This window comes from Ochotona princeps, chromosome 26 (genome assembly GCF_030435755.1).
Source record: "Ochotona princeps isolate mOchPri1 chromosome 26, mOchPri1.hap1, whole genome shotgun sequence".
Classification (NCBI taxonomy): domain Eukaryota; kingdom Metazoa; phylum Chordata; class Mammalia; order Lagomorpha; family Ochotonidae; genus Ochotona; species Ochotona princeps.
This window is the reverse complement of record NC_080857.1, coordinates 19,460,294-19,485,203: the sequence shown is the minus strand read 5'-3', so window position 1 is coordinate 19,485,203 and position 24,910 is coordinate 19,460,294. Positions and strand designations below refer to the sequence as shown.

The window sequence follows — 24,910 nt, the reverse complement described above, 5'->3', positions numbered from 1 at the left end:
ATATGAGGAGCAGGGACCCTGGGACTTAGGCCATTCTCTACTGCTTTCTGGGCACATTAGCAGGGAGCTGTATTGAAAGTGGAGCAAGCATACATTTGCCATGGGTCAGGGGCAGACCATACTGAACCAGTTCACATCATCCACTGGCGAATCCAAGCACCAGAACAGAGTGTGGGTCAAGCAAGGTTCAGTCGCGACAAAAACCAGTGCACATTACGGAATGCCAAGGTGAGGTTACCTGTACCTGATGTGACCACAGCGCCCAACCAGCACACGTGAGAACTAGGGAGGGAGGGGGTGGAGCCGGCAGGGGGAATGTGGCGGGGCTCCCCTGCTGGACAGCTACTCCCACTGGAGAGAGTGAGCTGGCATGGAGGCAGACCAGGCCAGGCAGGGCTACAATACCTGTGGGCCTCATGTGGACTAGATCAGGGAAAAGCCAGGCTGGGCTGATTGTTCCTACTGGTGCTAACAAAAATTAGAGTAGGTGAGGGTTGGTTGGGCTTAGCCGCACCATCAGCTGGCAGAAGCTGGCACTGGGGTCTAATTCTGTTAAGTTACCACCTGGAGAGTGCATGATCCAGGAGTGGGAGTGGCCTAGAAGGAAAATAGTGGGCTCCTCCCTCTTGGGTTACCACTACCACGGGAGGGCACGAAAACTAGGACAGGGGTTAGGGTGGCTAGACAGAAAGGCACCCAACAGCATGTGTGTGGGCTGGATAGTCGGGCTGGTTGGGTTGAACTAGGCTTCAATGCCCACTGACATGTATGAGAGCTGAACGGGATGTGGGACAGACTGGACTAGCTTGCTGCACATACTGGCAAGCACCAGAACCAGGGTAGGGGGCGGGCCTGGTGGGGGTTTTTGTGGGTCACTCCAACCAGGCTGTTGCTCCCACTGGTTTATGTGAGGGCCGAGTGTGTGGTAGGCAAAATCAGGCTGGACTGCAACACCCATTTGTTCCAGTGGAAGACAGTGCAAAACCGACCCAGCAATTGCAACCACCAGCTGATTGGGGCAATGGACTGTACCGGACACTATACTTGCTACTACACACAAGAATCTGGTCTGGGAACACCTCAGACAAAGTTTCTTTGGGGATCTCCCTATTTGAACTGCTGGACTCAGAACCCTAACCATGAAAAGACAAAAGACAGAACAAGACAGTCAACTACCTCAGCCATATGTTGGCAGTGAAAAACTGGGCAAACAGAGACTCTAAGATGGACTATGTCTATCAGTGGATTCTTCAGCAACCTCATTGTGCTTGGAAGGGCAAGACTGGCAGCAATTCATAACTGTTGAACTATCAAAACCACTTGAGTAAGACTCCCAGAGCATGCCCCACATCAGGGACCTGGGATGGGTGGCAGACTGGGTGGGGTTCTCCCTTTATCTCTCCCTTTACCCCGATACATGAAAAAAAAAAAAAACAATGTGGAAATAATAGTCTTACCCACTTTCCTGTATCCCTTGAACATTTTTGCCCTAATTAACTATGTAAAGATTGTCAAAAATAAAGAAAAAAAAAGTGGAGCAAGCAGAATGATGGACTTACAACTGCTTACGAAGGACTATACTATTGTAATACAGGGGAAATCAGTGGGGGGGAGGGAGTTTGGGGAGGCGGTAAGGAAAATTCCAGAGCCTATGGAATTGTAATCATAAAATTTAAAAAAAAAACAGAATAAAATTTAAAAAGAAAGTGGAGCAGCTGGGATTCAAATTGGTGCCAGCATTGTAGGTAGTGGCTTAACTAGCTGTGTCACAGTATCTGTCCTTATTTGTTTAAAGATCTATTCATTCACTTAAAAGACAAAGTTACTGAGATGGAGATGGAGATACACACACACACACACACACACACACACACACACACACAGAAAGATAAAGAAACTGACCACCCCTGGTTCATTCCCCCCAAATGTTTACAATGGTTGGTGTTGTACTAGATTAGAAGCAGAAGCCTGGACTCCATCTGGGTCTTCCATGTGCATTGTAGGTGCCAAAGCACTTGGACCATCATGCACAGTTTTTCCAGGTATATTACCACGGAGCTAGATTAGAAATAGAGCAGGTGGGACTTGAATTGGCACTCAAATCAGTACTAATATGAGGTGCCACAACACTGATCCTTATTTATTATTTTTACAAAGTTTTAATGAAAGCCACTTTTATGTGATTTTTTATGATGATACTATTTTATTTACATTGATTTGAAAGGCACAACAACAGAAACAGAGAGACAGAGATCTTTCATCCACCGCTTCATAAACAGCTACAAAACGGAGTTCAGAACCAGGCGAAAGTGAGGGGCCAGGAACTCATCCTAGACTCCTACATAGATGGCAGGGGCCCAAATACTTGGGTCATCTTTTGTTGCTTTCTCACTTTATAGGGAGCTGGAGTAACTGGGACTCAAAACTGTCTCTCCTAGTTTTATGGGTGGAGACACAATTGGCAGCTTAGCCTGCCGTGTCATAGCACTGAGTCCAAGACTATTTTTCCATGGTGATTAATTAACACTGAAATGGAGGAATTAGAAAACCAAAAATATTAAAAAATTAGAAATTATAGTTTAAGAATTCTGGAAACCATACTTAATATATCCCAAACAAGACATGAGTCTAACAAAAGAATTTCCCCTGTTCTATTAGTGCATGTGGAAGATCATGTACTTGGGACTGCTGCTGTGGTGTACAGGATTAAGCTGCTGATTGAGATAGTAGCATTGCATATGCTCTGTCTCTAATGCAGCTCCTTGCTCATGTGCCTGAGAAGAGAATCAGAAGACAGCCCAGACACTTGAACCTCTGCCTACCATGTGGGAAGCCCAGGTGCATTTCCAAGCTCCTGGCCTAGGCTTAGCCGACCCCTAGTGTTGTGGCCATTTGTGAGTGTACTAGTGGATGGAAGATATCTCTATCCTTCTCTGTGTCACTCTGGCTCTCACATAAACACAATAAGAAAGGCATGCCAAAAGCCTAGAGAAGTTATTTATATACCATATACTGAAATAAAACACTAGCACCTGAATATTTACAGAATTTCTAAACACTAATAAGCAAATCACATATCTGTTTAAAATAGATCATTAGTAAGCAATGGGTAAAGTGTACACACACTTCACAAAAGAACAGAAACAGCTAGTGAGTACAGGAAAAAGTTCAGTTTAATTAGTGATTAAGAATATGCAAATCAACGCAGCAGATATCATGTTATGCCTATCAGCTCAGCAAATATTACAGAATCAGACAAAAACATACGGAGCAACAGGCACTCCTTCAGGAGGATAAATTGGTACTACTTTGGAAAATAACTTAGCATCATCTAGGAATGTTTAAGCTGCATATATGCTTACAACCAGCAATTCCATTTTTAGATACATATATATCCTACAGAAACTCACAATAATGTCTGTATAGCATTACTTACTGTCTGTAAAAGTAAAAAAATTACTAACAGTAAAACTTAAATATTTGGCAACAGAAGAAACAGGATAGTCACAGATTAGAATTCAGTAGCTAGAATATTTAAACATTTGAAATATGCAGTAGTGAGAACAAATGATCTAGTTGTAAACAGCAAGACGAATGAACTTCACAAACATGTTAGGGGAAGGGGAATGTTTCAGAATATGACATACTGATTCCTTTTTACAGACAGTAACAGTTGGAACTCAAAGACAACTACCTGTGTGCTAGGCATTGTTCTAAGCACTCTGCAAACTGAAATGCACAAGAAATCCTAGCAACCCTATCAAACAGATTCTACTTTTGATCAACACTTCACAGATGAGGAAACAGGTGGTGATACCAGGTCTTGTGCTCTTGGACTCTGCGTTACACTGCCTGTAAAAGCTCTGAAGGGAGCATCACAGTTGGTGGAAAATGGAAGTAAAACACAATGTGAGACTTTCATGAACTTTCTGAATGTCCACCCCCACACCCGGCCCATGCACACAACACTAAACACAGTAACATTTGAGGACATACAGATATGTAGTAAAACTAGAAAGTGAAACAAAAGAACAATACACACTGGGGATGCACCAGCATCACTGCTGTGATAGCCAGCATTTTCACAGTGTTTTAGTTCTTAAGTTGAGTAGTAGAAACAATTTTTTCAGTTCATTATGCTATATGCTTACATATATTACACATGTTCTTTTGTATATATCAACTGTTTTATGCATTTAACTTGGTAGAAAGTATCTTAAAATTCTTTCTGGAATTGAGTATAGAGACAGGGGTGTAGAAATATAGATGCACAGCATATAATAATTATGAAGCCTCTATCAAAAAGACTAAATCAAACACAGTTACAAAATTTAAGACTCATTTTCTACTAGAATGTTATTGTAGTTGAACAACCGAATCTGCAACGAACCAGGAAATTTCAGAGGACCATTATACTCTAAAGGAAATGGTGACTTTTCTACCCCTCCAAAAGCATGGTTGTGTGTTTTTCTCTTCTATACTCACAACTGTCTCTAAGCTAAAGCCTCACTTGTAGATGAAATAGGAGGAACATTGGACCAAGACAGGTAAGCTTCAGAAAACTCGGGTAAGAGCAACTACAAAAGAAAAAACAAAAACTAACCTTACAGCACATCTTCAGATTAACAAGATGCACTGAGGAAATTTAACCTTAGAATTCTGCGTCTATATAAGAAAACCTACAAAAAAGACCAAATAACAAGAACACTGCTATAATTTTCTCAATATTGGTTCCAAATATGAGCTTGCCATTTTCAAGTGAACAAAGCTGATGGAGCTGCTTTAGGGGATGTGTTAAGAGCAAAATATCTGACAAGGGAACCACAAAACATGCTCATATTATGGGAGACACAAAAACATTGTACAGTAGCTGAGTATAAGTGTGGAAAAAAAATCTGTACTATCAACAGATCACGACACCGATTTTAACTATTTGCTTACTGTTCCCTAAACAAACACAATTAATGTGAAATTACCAGTTTCATTCTATGCTCAGTCGTGCTTCTACTCAAGAATTTCATGAAGTCACGAGACAGAAAAAACACATCTTCCAGGACAAAAAAAAAAAAAAGTTCATTTACTAAAACTGAAGCTAAAATAACAAATTAAATCACCATGATATTAACAAAGTATTTTAAACAAGCATGAAGTAGTTTGCTTTTAACCTTTTTTTTCTTTGATTTTCAGTGTTTCTCAAAAGGTGGGGCTTGCTTTCAAAATTTACAGGGAAGGGAAAAAAAATCCTTTCATTTGATCAGATTAAGAAGTGAAAAAAAATTGGCCCGGCGTGGTAGCCTAGCGGCTAAAGTCCTTGTCTTGAAAGCACCAGAATCCTATATGGGTGTCGGTTCTAATCCCGGCAGCTCCACTTCCCATTCATCTCCCCGCCTGTGGCTTGGGAAAGCAGTCGAGGACAGCCCAAAGCTTTGGGGCCCTGAACCCGCATGGGAGACCGGGAGGAAGCTCCTGGCTCCTGGTTTCAGATTGGCTCAGCACCAGCCATTGCAGCTGCTTGGGGAGTGAACCATTGGACGGAAGATCTTCCTCTCTACCTCTCCTCCTCTCTGTATATATCTGATTTTGCAATAAAAATAAATAAATCTTAAAAAAGAAGAGAAGTAAAAAAATGGAAAGAATCTTTGAGTCTCAGTTTAGCTAAAGGGCATTACTGAATCAGGAAACCCTAAGAATTCTTAATTAGATACTGGTCTAAGGGGCATAGTTTGCCTAAAAGGAAATAATGTGATTTGTTAAGTAACCCTGGCCCAGTGTTCCAATCTAGGTACTAAGCAAAGTAAAGAACAACAGAAGTGGGCTCGGCAGCGTGGCCTAGTGGCTAAGGTCCTTGCCTTGATCCCATGTGGCCGCTGGTTCTTATCCCAGCAGTTCCACTTCCTCTCTATCTCTCCTCCTCTCAGTATATCTGGCTTTGTAATAAAAATAAAATAAATCTTTAAAAAAAAAAAAAACAAAAAAAAAAAACAGAAGTGCAACTGTATCACCAATAGTTAATGTCTCCTTGCAAGACTAACAAAATCCATCATTCCTATAGAAGGTAATTTACAAACTATGAAAAGTTTGAAAATAGTTGATTTTTTAAAAAGGGATCATTCATTCAGTTCTTACATAGAACAAAAGTTTCAATAAATTTGAAATCTGCTTATATTTTAGTTTAATTTTTTTAAGGGCTACTTATTTTAGGGTTCCCTGGGTACTAACCTACCTAATTTTTAAAAACTCTGCCATTTATGTAGTATTTTCAATGAAAAACTTTCAGTAACCATTATTTTTCTTTTACCACTTGTCAAATAAACATCAAAATATTGTCTTGACAGTCCTCTTTAAGACTGGCATTTGAAAACAGAAACCTGGGCCCAGCGGCATGGCCTAGCAAATAAAGTCCTCGCCTTGAAAGCCCTGGGATCCCATATGGGCACCGGTTCTAATCCTGGCAGCTCCACTTCCCATCCAGCTCCCTGCTTGTGGCCTGGGAAAACAGTCGAGGACGGCCCAATGCACTGGGACCCTGCACCCACGTGGGAGACCCGGAAGAGGTTCCAGGTTCCCAGCTTTGGATCGCACATCGGCTGTTGTGGCTCACTTGGGGAGTGAATCATCGGACGGGAGATCTTCCTCTCTGTTTCTCCTCCTCTCTGTATATCTGACTTTGTAATAAAAATAAATAAATCTTTAAAAAAAAAGAAAAAAGAAAACAGAAACCTGTCAACAGGCTGTGTTGCAGCTGCAGTTCACCAGGCACATACTCGGAAGCCTTGCTTACCATTCAAACATCAACCAAGGAAGTGAAAGGTCCTTCGCGTTCAGTAATCCCTCAAGATTACAATAAATCTGAATGACTGTGTGTCCTTTCTGGAGCCAGATTTTTTTTTTTTTTTAATTGGAAAGGCAGTTCTACAGAGAGAAGGAGAAACAGAAAGAAAGAACTTCCATTTGCTGGGTCACTCCCGAAGTGGTTGCAATGGCTGGAACTGAGCTGATCTGAAGTAGGAGGCTCTTCTGAGTGTCCCATGCGAGTTTAGGGTCCCAAGGCTTTGGGCCATCCTGTACTGCCTTCCAAAGTACATTAGCAGGAAACTGGCTTAGAAATGGAGCAGTCAGGACTGGCACTGCAGGTGGCAGTCTAACTCTCCCTAAACCACAGTGCTGAACCCAAGAAACTTTTTTTTAAGCCATCCTTTTTGAGAGCTTTTTCTTGCATTTATGAAACCAATGCTGGACCCGGCAGCATGGCCTAGCAGCTAAAGTCCTCGCCTTGAAAGCCCTGGGATCCCATATGGGCACCGGTTCTAATCCCGGCAGCTCCACTTCCCATCCAGCTCCCTGCTTGTGGCCTGGGAAAGTAGTCGAAGACGGCCCAAAGCTTTGAGACCCTGCACCCGCGTGGGAGACCCCGAAGAGGTTCCTGGTCCTGGCATCGGATTGGTGCGCACCGGCCCGTTGCGGCTCACTTGGGGAGTGAAACATCGGATGGAAGATCTTCCTCTCTGTCTCTCCTCCTCTCTGTATATCCGGCTTTCCAATAACAATAAAAAATCTTTAAAAAAAAAAAAACAATGCTAACTTTTAATTGGTCATTTGCTTTCAACTAAGACAGGGAACTGAATTTGCAACTTAGCAATATTTATTAAAGGCTGTCAAGATTCACAGGCCCATCACCTGAAAATCCACAATACATAAAAATAATTAAAAATAAACAAACATATGCACATATACATATACAAAGTAACATCATTAGGACAACATTACTTCAAGACTTAAATCATAAAAATGTGTTTGTTGTGACACAGCTAACACTGATTTAGCAAAGAACATGTTGGCGAAAAAGGGCAGAACTGCTGGGAACACTATCCCACTTTTTCACACTGACTTTGTTCCTCTAAGCACCTGTTAAGTGTGGGATGAGGAAAAGGTGCTGGAATCTCAAGAGACAGACTAGAATAAAAATATATTTGGCAGTGAGTGGTAGGGAGGACGGGTGGAAGGGAAGGCAGATCAAGAGCAAATGCCACTGGAAAAATTACAGAAACAAGCAAGCTCTCAAAACCAACTCTGCTCTCCTTACTGACAAATTCGTGTATGTATATGTTCTGTCTTCAATTCTGTTTATTTCAAATTCTAAAAAAATCATTTATTTAATAATTTGAAAGTCAGGACTTCAGAGAGAGAACAGTGACAGAGATCTTTACCTTGTCCACTGGTTCGCTTCCCAAATGTCGACAACAGCCAAGGATCGCCCAGGCAGAAGTCAGGAACCCAAAGGGAAAATTTCACCCATGTGGGTAGGAGGGACCAAGCAGTTGAGCTATCTCTGCCACCTCCCAGGAAACATTAGCAAAAATCTGGGTCAAAAATGGACTAGCCCAGACTCAAATGAATGCTCAGATACTGGATACAAGCACTGGAAATCATGGTGTGGCCAGCTGTGCCTTAACACCTACACTGTCACCCTAAATGCTATCTCATTGAAAACGTCTTTTTCTACTTTCTAAATACAATCCAGAACAAAGATTCTATTACTGTTTTCCTTTTCTTTACAGTGCTTTGTTTTGTAATTACTTTGCTTTAATGATTTAATTTTCCTTGAATATTCATATTCACTCGGCAAATTTAATTTGCTAAGGTGGGAAGCATCAGTTTCTGATTTTTAAAAAAGCTTTATTTTATTTTATATTGGAAAGTCAGATATACAGAGAGAGGAAGATCTTCTGTCCAATGATTCACTCCCCAAGCAGCTGCAATGGCTGGAGCTGAGCCAATCCAACACCAGGAGCCAGGAGCCTCTTCCTGGTCTCCCATGCGGGTTCAGGGTCCCAAGGCTTTGGGCTGTCCTCGACTGCTTTCTCAGGTCACAAGTAGGGAGCTGGATGGGAAGCAGGGCCACCCGGATTAGAACCGGCAACCATATGAAATCCTAGCATATGCAACGTGAGGACTTTAGCTGCTAGGTTACCATGCCTGACCCCAGTTTCTGATTTTTTTAAATCCAAGGTGATCTTAACTAATGCTGAGATTAATCTCATCTTTTAAAGAAGCTAAATAATTTATTACTAATATAAATATGGCACAGCCTGTGCAATGATTCACTATAATAACTATAATATTTTTCAAACATTGTGAGGAGCAGTATAATGTGCTAGTTAAGGTTGTGGATTCTGGAGACAGAGTACTTGGGTATGAATCCCCAGGTTTCTCCATTTGTGTGACATTGGGAAAATTACTTAACTTTTCCATACCTCAGTTTTCCTACCGCTAAAATCATGATAGTAATATTTTGTCATGGTTGTTGTAAGGATTAAATGTGTGTAAGTCAGTAATAACAGTGATTATTTTTAACTTTCTATTTGGAAACTTGGATAAAAGCAAAATTTAGGCACCAATGTGAAATGTTCTAAAATTTGAATACATCAAAATTAAACCTGAATGAGTTAGAACTAAAGATTATCACTCATTTCAGATCTTTCATTTATCAGACCCACACATGGGCTTGCTGCAATTCAAATGTCTTTAAATCTTATTGGGCTATTGTATTAAAATATGTTTTGTCTATTTTCCCTGAGAGTACAGTTTAGAACAAATAACTGCGTTTTCAGATAGCTTGAAAGTGTATCTCATTAAGACTGCATTTTCAGATAGCTTTTAAGGAGATGCTGTTTTGGCAATATTAATAGGTAATTCCAAGAACTGAAGCATGTATTCTATATTCTGGCAATATGGCGTGATTTGTAGGAGTGGTTATCAGAACTTACACAATATTGGGCCCGGCAGCATGGCCTAGCGGCTAAAGTCCTCGCCTTGAACGCCCTGGGATCCCATATGGGCGCCGGTTCTAATCCCGGCAGCTCCACTTCCCATCCAGCTCCTTGCTTGTGGCCTGGGAAAGCAGTTGAGGAGGGCCCAAAGCTTTGGGACCCTGCACCCGCGTGGGAGACCCGGAAGAGGTTCCAGGCTCCTAGCTTTGGATCGGCACAGCACCGGCCCATTGCAGCTCACTTGGGGAGTGAAACATCGGATGGAAGATCTTTCTCTCTGTTTCTCCTCCTCTCTGTATACCCGGCTTTCCAATAATAATAAAAACAAAAATTAAAAAAAAAAAAAAGAACTTACACAATATTGACGATGTACTAATTTTCCATCAAAAGAATCGAAATGTACACTCAGGACTTAGATGTGTATCAAGGATGTACACAGTTCATTCATACAGGTTGGGTATCTCTTATCCAAAATTCTTGGAAACAGAAATGTTTCACAATTCAGCTTTTTGAAATTTTTGGAATATTTACTTATACATAATGTGATATGGTAGGAATGGGAATCAAGTTCAATACAGAATTCATTAATGTTTCATGTGAGCCTTATGCATAGCCTGAAGGTAATTTTATGCAGTATTTTTAGCTTGTTTGCATTTGACTGTAGTTTCTCACATGAGGTCGAATGTGGAATTTTCAGCTTGCAGTGTCATGGGAGTGCCTGGTTCAGTTCCCACCTCAGTTTCTGACCCAGCTTCCTGATAATGCCCACCTGGAGAGGCAGCAGGTGATGGCTGCCTCCTATAGGAGAGACCCAAGTGAAGCTCCTGATTTCTGGTCTGTTCCCAATTGGGAGATAGCTCTCCCTCTTTTCTCTGCCCCGTTCATGCCTCTCTGAGACTGTCAGTCCGCCTTTCAAACTTTAAATTTTTCTTTCAAGTTTCAGGTTTTGGAGAACTTTGGATTTTTGGATAAGATCTAATAAATCTTTCTGTTATTAATACAAAATTAATTTTCCAGAAATCCCAACAAATATGTGGAATATTGATTTTTCTTTGATATTTATTCCCAGAAAAGAGGGGGGAAAAGCACTGAAAAGATTGACCATAGGGCAGCCCCTGTTGGTTGTTTCCATTTGCTTGAATACCTTTACCATTCTTTGTTCAGGCACATTAACAGGGAGCCGGATCAGACGCAGAGCAGCTGGGTTAGCTGGGATTTTGCTATGGGAAATGGTAATCCTTTTATCTCTCCATCCCTGCTTCTTTTCTTATTCCCACAGTGTAACATCTCTGAAACTTGGAAGTGTATCTCATTGGGATACATCGTACCAATTTTACTATGTATTGATGATGCTTTACAATTAGTGGATGGTTATTAGCATTTTGGCAGTTTTTCCCTTCCTAGTGTAACATAATGGTGTATCTTACAAGTGGTATCTCAGTTATCATGAGCTATGAGAAATGTGAGAGTACTTCAATGGAAAAAAAAAAATTATTCTGATACAAAAACCTCTTTGTAATTTTTTTCAAAATGTATGTTTTCCATGAGTCTGTTGAAGCTCACACAGCTGAGGATTGGCTGTTCTGCCTCCCATAACACTTCCTTGCAGTGCCCCATTTTTGTCTCTTTCAGCTTGTATTTATACCACTGAGTACCTTTAGAGAGGAAATAATTTTATTTCTCATCTTGGCTCCTCTTCTATCACCTAACACAATACTTCATTGGGTTCAGGGTATTATTTCACAGTTAAGGGAAGTGTGTTTTGACGGATAAAAATAACCCATTAAAAACATTAAACCCATTAAAAATTATACAGCAGTTAAACAATATTAACACCAAAGATAACTTAAGTTGATACTTCATGGCTATTTCAGAGTTCAAGGCTAACATGAACAGTTTTGAAATTGGACAGACCTGGCTCTGAGTCTTGGTTGTATCTTTATAAGCTGTGTGACTTTGGACAAGTTTCGTAACTTCACCAAGTCTCAGTTTCCTCATCTGAAAAATGAGAATAATATACATCTCACAAAGTTGTTGTTAGTAGCAATTACTGGTGCACTACATGATATGGTAACTCTAGATAAAACCCCTAGAGTCAAGAAGAGGAGGAGCCTCTCAATTTTCTCCCAGAAAACAGACTTTATTATGATAATATAAGGAAGACAATCACACCATGTTACTATAGCAACTTCAAAACCCATACACTAATGCAAAGCAATCACCTCCAAAACATAGTTAAGGCTCCTATATAAAAGTCAAATGCATAGAGGTAAATTACCAGATTGCTGAAATCAAATACTGTATACACACGAAGAGACAAACAACCATTGGTTATACATTAACAGTAACTCTCACAAATCCCATTCTTTACCTAGTTGTTAACTCATCAAGACTAGGAGCCCGAACAAGTAGGCAGCTATGTCAAGAAAGATCGACGTCTGTCACTGTTGGAAAAGCTGCGCTGAGGAGACTGGAATACAGAGGAAACTTAACTCAAATTGACTAGTTTAATTTCATAATCATATGTACCTACTTCTTCACACTAAGACAAAAAACACTAATTTTATAACAAACAGTATTTTGCAAATTGTTTTAAAAGTGTGGCTTGGGGGCTGGCCTTGTGGCAAAGCAAGTTAAGCTGCCACCTGTGATGCAGGCATCTCATAAGGGCACCTGTTCCTTTTCCAACTTTTCTACCTCCGATTCAGCTCCCTACTGATGACCTGGCAAAAGTAACAGAATATGGCAAGTGCTTGGGCCTTTGCCACCCCTGTGGGAAACCCAGATGAAATTCCTGGCTCCTGGATTCAGCCTGGCCCAGCCTTGGCTGTTGCAGCCATCTGGGCAGTGAACCAGCAGATGGAACATTTCTTTCCCTCTGTAACTCCTGCTTCTAACTAACTAACTAACTAACTAACTAACTAACTAACTAAATCCTTTAAAAAAAAAGAAGAAGAAAGAAAGAAATGTGCCTAAGCCCAGCACCGATAGCTTAGCAAATAAAGTCCTCGCCTTGAAGGTACCGGGATCCCATATCGTCACTGGTTCTAATGCCAGCAGCCCCACTTCCCATCCAGATCCCTGCTTGTGACCTGGGAAAGCAGTTGAGGACAGCCCAAAGCCTTGGGACCCTGCACCCACGTGGGAGACCTGGAAGAGTTCCTGGCTCTGGATCGGCTCAGCACTGGCTGTTGCAGCTGCTTGGGGAGTGAATCATTGGACGCAAAATCTTCCTCTCTGTCTTTCCTCTTCTGTGTATATCTGATTTTCCAACAAAAATGAATCTTTAAAGAAAGAAATGTGGCTTGGAATTTGATTTTTAATTTTAATTTCTACCTGTACCCAAAGAAAACTGTATAGCTGGTAAGAGAATAAACACTGTAAGTTGTAGTTAAACTCATATTCAGCTTTCAAAAATGCAAAATGCCACAAAGAAAGTGCCTATTACTCTATGTACTGAGAATCTGCTTTAGGATGAAAGTTATAAGAGCAAAATACATGATGAAATGGTATTTGATGTTATAAACAATATTGTTCAAAGTTTTTAAAATCAATTTTAATAAAAACTGATGCTAAAGTATTAAGACAAGTTAAATTAAAATTTCAGCTTCAATACTATGTGACAATAGGCAACTTTGAAGTCTCAACTCACACACACACAAAATAAAGTCTCAGATAAAAGTTATATAACTTCATCTAGAACATGAATGTATAGTAATTTTCACATAACAGATGTTGACCAGAAATATTAGCTAGCACTGTTTTCCACTCCCTAGTCCACAAGAGTGTCAACCACTGGAAGCTCTACGTACAGCACACCTTCCCTTCATCCACAGAGCTCCCGTACCTGGAATGCCTCCCTCTAGCACATCCTCCAGCTCTACCATTCCTTTCCACGTAATGCTCACACACCGTCTCCTCCACCTATTTCCTGCCTTTCTCATTACTGTACCCATGCCACTTGTCATTTTCTCTGTTATGCTGAAGTGACCTTCAATTGTCTACCTGAGAGAACCAAACACACTTGATTCATTTTCACTCCTAATATTAGCACAAAGTTTTCAACATAGCAAACACTCAAATACTTGCAAAGTAAGTAGCATTATTACAGATGCATCATTACCACTGAAAGTGATTATGTCCATGCTTAACACAGTTAAACTGATATTGTTGCTATCTTTAGAAAATCAAAAATACAATCACCCACATTTAACATCAACAGGTTAGCTATTTCTTAAAAAGGATGATTTTAGTAAGATAATGTAAAAAATCTTAAAGGAAAATGAGAAGCATTATTTATAAAAATTCTATAGGATAATTTTGTTAAACAGATAATCAATACCATTATCTAGCTGAGTTAATAACGTCAGTCTAGGGTCCTGCACGAGCCCATATGGGATCCTGTTATGTTCAAGGTGAGGCCTGGAGCCACCAGGCTGCTGCACTGGACCCGTGACTCCCATTCTTTATGACATATCCACTTAATGCTTTAATCATTTTCTAATTTTCTGACATGACAGAATATTCTAGATATTTATGTTGTAGTTTCTCCGATACATTTCTCCAAAAAGATTGGGTCTGTTTTTAGTGGACAGTGATTTGGAAACCAATACATGGGAGTTGGGTGTATTTAACTGTTATAGCAAACTAACTGCACTTAGGTTCTCTTAGCAAACAATGCTAGGACACACGTACATGTGTGCATGTATAAATATGTTTGTAAGAGACATATATGCATAATGCACACGTGTATATAATCTAGTTTCACATAAATATTAAAATCCGTAAGTTTCTGATCTCCAATTCAAATCCAACGTAACAGTGTTCATTCTGGCCTTCCCTCTTTCCCCTATGAGGTCATTCAAGAGTTCATATAAAAATGAATACTAGGATGCATATTAGGAAAAACTATACATTTATCAAAACGGTTTCTGGATCAGGGAAAGCATTTGAAAAAGCAGTTGAGATTCTGCTTTGGACACATTCTGCTGACATGCACACTGGGAGGCAGCAGGTGTGATCATCCAAGCAAATATTGACGTTGTCATTACCCACGTGGGAGACCCAGACTGAGTCTGACTCCTGGCTTTGGCCGCGTCCAACTCTGGCTATTACAGGTATCTGGAGAATGAACTGGCAGACCAAGATTTCAGGCTGTGGTTTCCAAGTATATGAGCAAGGCCACTGTTCTTGCCAAGACAGGAGGTGGACAAAGTCAACCTGGGCCAATGACCCACAGGTGTGCACAAGAACTGCATTGGGAGGAGACTCGATGCAGGAGCTTGGGAAACTCCTTCATTGAAACGCAGACCCTGCAGGAGAGCGCAAGAAGCATGGCAAGAAGCAACCCAGACCATGCCAGGTTACAGTACCTGCCAGCATACATGTGGATCAGGTCTGGGGACAGACCAGTCTGGGCCAGCACAGAACACCCACTGGCAGATCTGAGAACCAGCATAGGTGGCAGGAGGAGCCAGATTGGGCCGCAACACCAGCCAGCTCACATCAGGACTGGGACAGCAATTAGGCTGGGCTGGGATAGGCTGCAGCACCCACCAGCAGGGGCTGGAATAGGGGGCAGACTAGACTAGGCCAGGCGGCACAATAAGACTATGGAAGCTCAGGTGAGGTGAGTCGTGCCAGCCCGGGCCAAACGGGGGCCAGGTACATGAATCCCAGGGACAAGGGATCTAATATGGGTTGAGCAAATTGGCTCAGGTCATGGGTTCCACATGTGTGGTGGGTCACTTGGCCCAGATCCTGGGGCCCACCTTCTAGGTGGATGTTGGTTCCCTGAACCCCAGGGTAGGGAATCTGCCAGGGCCTGGGTCTCCTGGTCCAGGTCTCAGGGCTGGCATAATAGGTGGGTGTCGGGTTCAAGAACCCCAGGGGTGGGAGATCCAGAGATGCTTGGGACACCTGGCCCAGCTTCTTGGACTTGCCTGCAAGAACATGCCCTATTTAATGAAAAAGGTGGAGCAGTGTACACAGGCCCTGATGCAAAACGAGATTAAGGCAGCACATTTGGTGCTGTAGCAGAAGAACAGCACTGGACAACAACCCCAAGCAAACGAAGAGAGGAAATAACTTTGGTGAATGGAGCCAATGGACATTGGGAGGGTGACATCCTCGGATCAGTGAAATCGGCAGCATTTCAGAATTATCTAAACCACTTGGACAGAACCCACGGAATATGTACACATTGAGACTCTGGGTTGATATGAGGTGGCAGTTCCTCATTCCTGGGTACTGGGATATGTGGAAAGTCATGAGTGGTTTGGTTTTCCCCTTTGTTTTTCCCCTTCCCTCAGGAACAACAAGAAACGGCAAATGTGGAAGTAACGAATTTACCCAATTTTCCCTAAACCTTGATCATTCCCACCCTGATCAACCATATAATAATTATTTTAAACAATAAAATAAATTTTAAAATGTTAAATTAAAAAAAGAATTTGGTAGTGAAAATTTAATAAAATATAAAGGCTTATTTTTGAGCTAGATTATTTCAAAGTAATTTTTTAAATTACTAGTTCCCATTATAACTACACATTATCTTCATTATTAAACAGTCCTAATCTCCAAGTCTGGATGTATATCTACCCTCTGAAACCTCACTTTTTACTTCTTACAGTATTTATTCTTTTTGTCAAATTGTATTGTAACTACTGGTACATGCCAAGATCCTATGGGACACTGACGTCTTAAAAGGAGAATACATGGGCTGGTGATAGTTGCATAATAGTAATAAGATCAATTATTTATCAAGCATATTTGTTAATTAGTTCATTTATTCCTTCAATTATCACCTCCATTTAGTATTGGACAGATGAGAAAATTCAGTCTGAGAGATTAACCAAGTGATCCAAAGTTACATAGGGTAACATCTAAAATGAGGTCTGTTTGGACCTGAAGCCAATGTTCTGGGATGGGCCAATGGCATGAGGATCAAGACACCACCTGGGATGCCTGCAACTCACATGGAGTTCTGGGTTCAGGTTCTAGCTCTATTCCTGATTCCAGCTTGTTGCTAACATGCATGCTGGGAGATGGCAGATAACAGCTCATCCAGATGGAGCCCTCGATGCAGTTCCTGACTTTGTCCTGGCCCAGCCCAGGATGAGTCAACCAGGGGATGAGAGTTTCTCTCTGTAAGTCTCCTTCTAAATAAATGTGAATTTTAAAATAATGCCAACATTATCTTTAATTAACCTCAGTTACCTAATTTAGAACCTCATCTACAAGACACCAAGTTAATTTCTATGGAATACCCAGGTAAGTAGGTATCCCGGGACAGGGGATACTGAAGAGAACATGAATTAGACTCAGAAAAATGATTAGATCATCAGTAGACAAAACAGTTTACAAAATACGAAGATCCATAAACGGTTTACAAAGTTTGGCGTGATTTTGTCTTTGTTGATCAGACGACCTTCTTTGATGCCTTAAATCTACCATGCTTCACCTTTGATTTTATTTTTTTTAAGGTTTTTCTTTAATTAAAACACAGACTTAGAGAGAGAAGGTACAGAAAGCAAGAGATCTATCTGCTGGTTCCTTCTCCAAACGGCCACAATGGCCAGGGTCTGAAGCCAGGAGCTTCTTCTGAGTCCACCACATGGGTGCATTAGCCCAAGGATTTGGGCTTCCTTCCACTGCCTTCCCAGGCCATTAGCAGGGAGACATGGAGGAAATGAAGCAACCAGGAATTGAACCAACAGCCATATGGGATGCTGGCACCACAGGCAAGCCATGGCACCAGTAGTTTTTAGCCAGGAAGAAGCTCCTAGCCCCTCCAATCCAGCTCTAGTCACTGTGGCCATTTGGGGAATGAGCCAGTAAACACAGGATCTGTCTCTCCTTCTCTCTGTAAATAAACCTGTCTTTCAAATAAAAATAAATGTATTTTTTTAAAAATTTATTTCTATTAGAAAATCAGACTTACAAAGAGGAGACACAGAAAGATCTTACATGTGCTTATTCATTCCCCAAGTAGCTACAAAAGGCTGAGCAGAGCTGATCAGAAGCAGGAGCTTCTTCTGGGTCTCCCACATGGGTGCAGGGACTCAAGGCCATCCTCGACTGCTTTTCCAGGCCATAAGCAGGAAACAGGATGGGAAGCAGAGCAGCTGGGATATAAACCCATATGGGATCCCAGAGCGTCCGAGGCAAGGACTTTAGCCACTGGGCCCCAAAGTAAATGGATCTTCAAAGACGACAAAGAGGCTGGCATTGTGGCCAACCCCACACAAATGAGGGCTCAAGTCCTGGCTTTTCCACTTTCAGTCCAGCTCCCTGGTAATGCATCTGGGAAGGCAATGAAGGACATCCTAAATACTTGGGCCTTTGCTACCCATGAGGGAGACCCAGATGGAGTGCTTAGCTCCTGCCTACAGCCTGCCCTGCCCCATGAACCCGTAGATAAAATTTCTTTTTCTCTCTCTCCCTCTCTGTATCTAATAAATACATCTTAAATTATTTAAAAAACAAAATGCTGAGTTAAATCTAACATTTTTCATTAGTTTTGTTCCCAGGGCAACTAGTTGCAGACAAGAGCTTTGGCAATTTCACAGGGGTTTCAAAGACAGAAATTGGAGCTCAGGACTATCAAGACAAGCAGGACTGGAGCAGAAAAATCCCAGAGAGGAGACAATTTTAGAAACGTCTGGACAGTCTGGACTCCTTTTGCCCTCGGGGTATTTATCAAGTCCTACCCCATGTAGAGGTTAGAAGACAAGAATGACTCAAAGTGTTTATGTGAAAGCAAAAAATGTAAAATTTTTGGTAGCTTCACAGTAGCGTTCAGGGCCTGCCAAAGAAGAGAGTTGCTGGCAGCCACCCTGAAATACCATCTGATACTCCTGAAGTATAACACTCTTGAAGTAAGTATAAACTGCATTTAAACCCACCCTTGAGAGGACTAACACAAAGCCTCAAGTCTTCTCAAACCTGTACCAGATCCAGGTCATGTGATCTACTTTTAACTAACATGAGAATTAAATTCTCCCAGGAGAACACTATCATCATCACCAGCCTCTACCATTTCTCACACACAATGTTTGACATCCAGTTTCAAAGTTACTAGGAATGTCTGGGGACAGGACCAAATGACTAAAAGCCAAGAGAAAAAGCAGACAACAGAAAAAGAAAAAAAAAAAGTGGATCCAAATATTACAATTTCCAACACAAACTTCAAAATAACTATGATTAAATGTTCAGGAAAACAGATGACAATGTAAGAATTTTCACCTCAAAACAGGGAAAATTTTTTTAGTTTAGAAAAATCCTAAACTAAAAGGTATGTAAAATAACAATATAACAGATGCTTTTAATGGTAGACTGGACATTAAATGAACTAGAAAACATGTCAGTAGAAAATAACCAGATGAAATACAGAAGAGGAGGAAGAAGGAAAAAAAGATGTGAAGTACAGAAAAACAAAGAATGTGAGACACTCAAATCTAACAAGAAACTTTTAACCTACCGATATCTATAATCCGGCAGAGAACAGGTCAAAGAATAGGGCAAAGCCGTATTAGAAGATAATGGAACTTAACAAAAAGTCCAGATCAAGAAGAACCACAGACAAAGAAAGTACACTAGCACATTGCTGAAAAAAAATACTACTACTTTAAAAAAAACAGTGATGTCAAATGCAATGGAATGATACATTTAAGATTTTAAAAGCAAGCAACTGCCAACCAAGAATTCTACTGCCCAACGAAAACAACCTTCAAAAATTAAGGAAAATTAAGATTTTAGACAAAGTCAAACATTCACTACAAATAAACTCACACTCCAAGAAAAGAATTCTCTATAAAGAAGGAAAACAGAAGGCTGGCATTGTGGCGTGGTGGGTAAAGCCACCAGCTGTGATACTGATACCCCATATGGAGATCTAGCTGCTCCACTTCCAATCCAGCTTCCTGCTAGTATTTCTGGGAAAGCAGTGAAAGAACACTCAAGAGCTTAGGCCCCAATCCACTTAGGACACTTGGCGGAAGCTCTTAGCTTCTGGCTTTGGCCTGGCACTGTCCCTGCCATTGTAGCTATTTTGGGAATCAACCAGTGGATGGAGTCTTTTCTCTCTTGTTCCTCCTCTCTAACTCTGTCTTTCAAATAAATAAAAATTTAAAGGAAAAAAAAAAAAAAGAACACAATCCAGATGGAAGTGTGGCAACACAGGAAATAACCAAGACCACCAGAAAAAAGGAAATAGTGGATAAAATTAAGTAACAGTGGATTACATAAAAAAGTAACAGCTAACACAATGCAAAAAAAAAGATGAGAGGAATGATAAATATAACAAAATGGCTGTGAGGTCCAGAAAATAGGAACAGATTAGGTACCAAATTAGCCACAATACTTCCTCTTATCCCTGTCACAACTCTTTACTATGTAACTTGCTTTTTGGCAAATGGAACACTAGAAAAAGTGACATGGCAGAGTCTTAAAAAGCACTCACACATTATGATTTGTCTTCTCTTGTTGCTTTTGGAATTCTGAAGCCAAAAGGTGAACGAGCTTGCCTGATGGAGAGGCCCTATGGAGATCGAACTCCCCCATCCGACCCTACTGTGGCCAAAAAGCCTGCCATGCCACTAACAACTAAGGCTATTCTCTATCCTTTGGCCCTAACCAAAATGAGCCAACCACGAGAGTATCCAAGCCCAAGTCCCAACTGCTAGTCCACAGAATCATGAGGATTAAATGGATTATTTAAGCCACTCAGCTTTCTATATAACAAAAGCTAAATGAGACAGAACTAATACATGTAGGTAGATGAGTGGCTCTCAAGGAGGATCAATCTGCCGCTCTGCCCTAAGAAAAAACTCAGGTAGTGTCTTCAGAAATTTTTATCATGAATGAATAAATTCTACTGAGATCTATCTAGTGGGTAGAGATGTGGGATACTGCTAAACATCTATAAGGACTGTCCTCTAAAACACAAAGTATTAGCCAGCCCCAAATGTCAACAATAGCAACGTGGAAAGCCCTGAGGTGAAGTGCCTTCAGAACAGTCATGTCCAATAGCAGCCTCTGAAGTGATGTACACGTCCTGTATCTGTGCTATCCGATACAGGACCACTAGCTACGTGAGCACTTGGAGTGCAGCTAGCTTCAAAACTGGAGCTCTAACTGTGTTGCTTTAATTAAATTTAAATAGACACATGTAACTTGCGTGTTACGCAGCACAGCTGTAAAATGTAGATGATAGCAATGTCAACCTTGAAAATGTGAAAATGCAGCTGGACAACTGAGGAAACACTTGCTACAAATAAGTATTCCAAACACTGTGTCTCTGTATTTCTAAATTCTGTTGAAACAATGAACTGAAACTGAAAAGTTTTTTTTTAAGTTTATTTTTTAATAAACCATTGTTAATGGAAAGATAGGTAACAACCTTACAAAGTCAACTTTTCTATTCTCAGAATTAGACTTCTAGGGCTCTTGTACTCTAATTTTTTGGAGTTGAAAGTGACTTAATCATTTCATTTAGAAGCCTTTAAATTGTGCCAAATAAATTAACTTTATGTTGCATCAATTGCAATTAGATATCTACTTACGATATTACTGATTCTCTTGTAGCAGTTCAATATCCTTTCTCATTTCTTCTCTACTCCAACCCCATACACCACCAGAGAAGCAAAGAATTTGGTTCAATGCTGCAACAATTATACAGACTCTTTTCTGAAAAAACTTGTCAGCATTAAGTAGGTCAGTTTTCTGCTCTAGTGGGTGTTTTGGCAACAGACTGTCTACTGGAATACAGTGCTACTCTGCCTGGTAAGCACATACCACAAAGGAAAAAGAGTGAAGAACCAAAGGAGCTCAGGCTCCCTGACTGTTGGCAGAAAATCTCCCAGTCTCCACAGAGTGATACCAGGAAATACTGACAGGAAAGAAAAGCCAGTCACAAAGAAAATTCAAATTCATATTTGTTCTATATAATGAAGGCTCAAGATTTAAAAGTCCTCGGCAAAATTTTGCTGCAAAATTTTGCTGATAATTTGATATGTGCTCGAGCCAATTCTAATCATTCAGATTTTAAGAAGTCAAAATACAGATAACAAAAGACATCTATATAATGTTCTATTAAGAATTCTGGGAAAGATGTTTGGTCCAGTGGGACCCCATATCCCCTACCAGTTACTTGGTTTCCTGTCCTATTCTGCTCATTACTCCAGCAGGCAGCAGAAGACAGCTCACATTTCTGGGGAGACAGAGATGAGCTCTCAGTTCCTGGCTACCAACCAATCCACACTACCAACCATGCCCCACACTGTGGGCATGTGGGGAGATATCCCTCACTCTTGTTCTTATTCTCTCTTTCAAATAAAAATAACAACAGCAAAAAAAAAAAAAAAAAAAAGCGCTTTTTAAATTCTAACAGAAGAAACTATTGTATTACTGCAACTTAAACTCTAGGAAACCTCTTTTATATAAAATGTTAACTTTCCTTGTGAAGAAAATTTTTTCCCAAATTTTTGTTTGAGAGGTAGAGAGACAGGGATGCATTGGGAGGGATGGGATGGAATGATCTCCCATATGCTGGTCCACTCTCCAAATGCCTAGAGAGTCAGGGCGAGGAGCCTGGCACACAGTCTGGATCTCCCACATGCGCAGCAGGGACCTAAGCATTTAAGCCATCATGCCTGTGTCCCACAGTGTCCGCAGAAACTGGAATCAGGAGTACAACTCTAATGCAAAACCAGGCACTGTGATGCAGTGACTTAAAGTAGCAGCTTACTACCAAACACTCCCCTCCCCCACCCGCCGCCAAACATACACAGACACATACACACTGAAACACTTCCTGAAAATTGTTTTGGTTTGGTTTTTTTAGTTATATAAAAGGCAGAAAGAGAAAGACAGTGGCAGACAGAAATCCTTCATCTTCTGGATCACTGCCCCAAGGCCTGCCACAGGGATGGGCCAGGCTGAATCCAACAGCCAGGAACTCCACCCAAACCTTCCACATGGCTAGCAAGGACCTAATATTTAGGCCATCCTCCCCTGCCTTAACAAATATATTAGCAGGAAGCTGTATTTGAAGCACAGCAACCAGGATTTAAACTGACCCTCCAAAATGGGATGTCAGTAATCCAAGCAGTGACTCAACCCACTGCACCAAAACATCAGACCTCCCCTCCCTCCAATCATTCTTTAGACATCCTTTTTACAGGATTCATTACACTTTCGTCTTTGTTATAAGACTGGGTTACTTGGGTCCGGCGGCGTGGCCTAGCAGCTAAACTCCTAGGCTTGAACGCGCGGGGATCCCATATGGGCGATGGTTCTAATCCCAGCAGCTCCACTTCCCATCCAGCTCCCTGCTTGGAGCCTGGGAAAGTAGTTGAGGAGTGCCCAAAGCTTTGGGACCCTGCACCCGCGTGGGAAACCCGGAAGAGGTTCCAGGTTCCCGGCTTTGGATTGGCATAGCACCGGATGTTGCGCTCATTTGGGGAGTGAATCATCGGATGGAAGATCTTCCTCTCTGCCTCTCCTCCTCTCTGTATCTCTGACTTTGCAATAAAAATAAATAAATAAAAAAGCTCAAGATCCAACTTTGTCCTTAAGTAACCCAGTCTTATTTTTTTTTTAAAGATTTATTTATTTTTATTGGAAAGTCAGATATACAGAGAGGAGGAGAGACAGAGAGGAAGATCATCCGTTGATGATTCACTCCTCAAGTGACTGCAATGACCAGAGCTGAGCCAATCCCAAGCCAGGAGACAGGAAATTCTTTCCAGATCTCTCACGTGGGTGCAGGGTCCCAAGGCTTTGGGCCGTCCTCAACTGCTTTCCCAGGCCACAGGCAGGGAGCTGGATGGGAAGTGGAGCAGCTGGGATTAGAACCGGCGACCATACAGGATCCCGGCACGTTCAAGGCAAGGACCTTAACCATTACACTATCGCACCAGGCCCCAAGTCCTGGCGTTTGATCGAGCCTCTCATTAACGCACATGACAGGTGGGTCCACTCCACTCCTAAGGGAAGACCCAAAGAGTTCTGGTTTCCTGGCTTTGGCCTGGCCCAGCACTGAATGTTACAATCATGTGGAGAATGAACCAACACATAGATGTAAGATCTCTGTCTCTATGCCTTTCAAATAAAATGAGAAAAATAATTTGGAAAATACACACACAGACACACACACACACAAATCAAAGTTTCACCTGTGTTACTATTTTGACACATTTTTACAATCAAGAAAATGTTTTGCCTCACCTACTTAAAATTCTAAAGGTTTTGCTTTTATCAGAATAAAGGTTTAAATTTTTAGCAGTAGTAAACTGTTTGCATCTAACTTGAAGTAGGAAAGAACAACAAGAACAATCAATCCTCTTATCCTCAACTATCTCCTTCACTTACCTGTCCTATGTGAGGTACTTGGGGATTTTCGGCCCTCCAATATTCCAATCTATGGATCTGGGTTAAGAGCCTGGGTTGTGACAGCAGCTGCACTGGCACTTCTCCCTGGAAGAGGTTGTATAACTGCCAAATCTGAAATGAATAACGCAAGAAAAATCCTCAATATAGACACCAAGATACATAGAAGTGAGGACACAAGTGCCACTAAAAATGGAACTGGATAACGTGGATTCAAGTCCCAGTTCTACTTTCTTCATACTGCAATATCCCTCACCAATCCTGTGTTTACAGTAGATCATGTGATGAAGACCAAGTGGGACAGCATCGAAATTTCAGGCTGGGAGTCAGAAAATCTAGGCTCCGAATTCAATCTTTTATCTTCTCCTACCATAAGAACTTTGATATTTACTGTGTTCACTTTTATCACCTCTGAAAGGAGAGGACTGAATCAGGGAGTGGTTTCTAAACTCTAACCTCTGAACAGGTGCTAACCCTGACCAAACAGGTTTGACCAACTGTGCTTACCATGAGGATTTACCTCTCACCTTTGTGGTATTAAAACAGTATATTTAAAGAGATAACATAATAAACCATAGACGTTATATATTTTTTCCCAACTTATTCCTTTATATTTGAAAGGCAGAGTTACAGAGGGAAAAACAGATCAGGGCAGAGAGAAAGCTATTTCATCTGCTGGTATACTCCCCAAACAGTCACCATGGCCAGGTGACCTTGAGACCCTGCACCTACATGGGAGACCCAGAAGA

General features: G+C 41.2%; 1 protein-coding gene across 10 annotated transcripts in view; it reads right to left on the bottom strand.

Moving 5' to 3' along the window:
• The window catches only part of NUMB (NUMB endocytic adaptor protein), a 96,862-nt gene that overhangs the window by 47,992 nt on the left and 23,960 nt on the right, over window positions 1–24,910 (bottom strand). For 6 of the 10 annotated variants that reach the window (XM_012926803.2, XM_058655209.1, XM_058655206.1 and 3 more), the window contains exons 2-3: window positions 24,144–24,275; window positions 11,685–11,768 (exon numbers count right to left, since the gene is read on the bottom strand). The gene's annotated coding sequence lies outside the window, so the exon portion shown is untranslated. The remainder of the gene's footprint in view (window positions 1–11,684; window positions 11,769–24,143; window positions 24,276–24,910) is intronic. The other 4 variants (XM_058655203.1, XM_058655210.1, XM_058655208.1 and 1 more) reach the window with 2 other exon arrangements.